This window comes from Artemia sp. Qi Xiang Cuo, chromosome 10 (assembly GCF_049724085.1).
Source record: "Artemia sp. Qi Xiang Cuo chromosome 10, ASM4972408v1, whole genome shotgun sequence".
NCBI lineage: Eukaryota > Metazoa > Arthropoda > Branchiopoda > Anostraca > Artemiidae > Artemia > Artemia sp. Qi Xiang Cuo.
The window spans coordinates 72,998,176-73,000,726 of record NC_142803.1 but is presented as its reverse complement, the minus strand read 5'-3'; positions in this window follow the sequence as shown (position 1 = coordinate 73,000,726).

Here is a 2,551-nt window from a genome sequence, read left to right as displayed (position 1 = left end):
CCAATGTTAACATATAGTATTGGTTATTGGGAAGTATACAGAAGTTTTCAGGAGGTTTTTTTTCTGGTAGTGGGAGGGAAGGGTGGGTCGGTGGTTATGTTGGAGGATCTGTTCATGAAGGAAGTATTCACGGGGGAAGGGAAATTGCCCTGAAGGGGGTACCGGAATTGCCAGCATTCTTTATTGGTTATTGGGAAGTATACAACCATTTTCAGGAAGGATTTTTTCTGGAGGGGGGGCTAAAGGAGGGGGTTACTCTGGAGAATATTTCCGTGGAAGATGTTTCTTTGGGGTAAGGGACATTTCTATGAAGGGGCGCCAGATTTCCAAGCATTATTTAAAAAACGAGCAGAAATTAAATAAAAAAAACAAGTTTTTTCAACTGAAATGTAAGAAGTAATATTAGAAATTAAAACCAACAGAAATTATAATATATGGGAGGGGTTCTCCCCCAAGTAAATAACTCGCTCTTGAGGCTACAGTTTTTTTTAGTGCTTTCAAAAAATATATCTTTTCTAATTACACGGTCATTGTTATTCAGGGTCTTGTTAATCAATTTTTTTTTTAACTTTTAACGTAAAGGGTATGGTATTGGGACTAAGGGGAGAACCCCTTCATATACGTATTAACATTTACATAATAAAAAAAAAAGTAAAAAAAACAAGCGATACGGCTCAATAGTAATCGAAACTTTTAAAAACGGAATTTTGATGTCAATAAATGTATCAAAAGAATGTGTTTATAATGCTGATCCTAAATATATAAAGTTTATTAAGTTTAGTATTACTCATCAAAGTCTACGAGCCTGAGAAAATTTACTCGATTTTTTAAAGAGGGGGGAAACATCCCCTACAAGTGAAACAATTTTAATGAAAATCACACCGTCAGATTCAGCGTATCAGAAAACCCTATTACATAGGTTTCAAGCTCATATCTGCAACTTTGTATTTTTTGCCAGAAGAAAAATATACGAATATAGAAGTTAGTTACGTAAGTTAATTTGTAAAGACATCCATTTAGCAAAAGAAAAGTAAAATTTTTATGCAAATAAAAGCTGTATTAACTAAAAAACGATCAGAAATTAAATAAAAAAAACAAGTTTTTTAAACTGAAAGTAAGGAGCGACGTTAAAACTTAAAACGAACAGAAATTATTCCGTATATGAAAGGGGCTGTCCCCTCCTCAACGCCTCGCTCTTTACGCTAAAGTTTGATTCTGAGTCACAACTTTATTTTTTATAACAATAAAAAACTTTAGCGTAAAGAGCGAGGCGTTGAGAGGGGACAGCCCCTTTCATATACGGAATAATTTCTGTTCGTTTTAAGTTTTAATGTCGCTCCTTACTTTCAGTTTAAAAAACTTGTTTTTTTTATTTAATTATCACATAAAAATCATAGTCATGAAGCTGCTTCAGGTAAAATTAAATGCTAAGAAAAGGCCGGAAAATAACACAAACAAATTATTATTTATATCGGTCATTAATTGAAAAATGTGATTTTCAATGAGGTATAGACAAGGGGGCAAACTTCCTCATATAGGTAATATGAGGCGATTCGCCCCCTCTTCAATACTTCACTCTTTACGCTAAAGTTCAGATTTTGTTCCAATTTTTTAAGAATGACCCCTGAATCATAAAAGTCGTTAAATTTGAATAAATAGCTCTTTTGAGATGATTCAAAATGCTTTAGCGCAAAGAGTAAGGTATTGAGAAGGGGACGAACCGCCTCATATACGTAATAATCTCTGTTCGTTTTAAGTTTTAAGGTTGCTTCTTGCTTTCAGTTGAAAAAACTTGTTTTTTTATTTAATTTCTGTTTGTTTTTTAAATAATGCTGGGAAATTCAGCACCCCCTTCATGTAAATTCTCTTCTCCCATGAAAAATTCTTCCATGGAAAGATCCTCCCACGTAACCAATCTCGCCGACCCCCCCCCCCACCACCAGAAAAAATCCTCCCTGAAAACGTCTGTATGCTTACCAAAACTATATAATGTATATGATATACTATACTATATAATATAGATATTGGGCAAAGTTCATAACTTGAAGCCCTTCCCCTGGGAACTGTGGGGAATTAAGTCGTCCTCATAGACATAGTTATTACTTTGAACTTTGACTTTATTCAATATAAACACACAAATAAAACACAACTCCAGAGACTGATCAATGATCCCTAGGGCCTAAATGTAATCCCTGGAGAAGTCGAATATTCATACAAATACTATCACTAATTATTGAAAAGCAACAAATTGACAAACAAACAAACTTTGAAAAAAAAGAAAAAAAGAAGAAAAAAAAGACTGATCAATGATCTCTAGGGCCTAAGTGTAATCCCTGGACAACTCGAATATTCATACAAATACTATACCTAATTATTGAAAAAAAAAAAATTGACAAAAAAACAAAATTTGAAAAAAGAAGAAAAAAAAGAAGAAAAAAAAGACTGATCAATGATCTCTAGGGCCTAAGTGTAATCCCTGGACAAGTCGAATATTCATACAAATACTATCACTAATTATTGACAAACAACAAATTGACAAACAAACAAACTT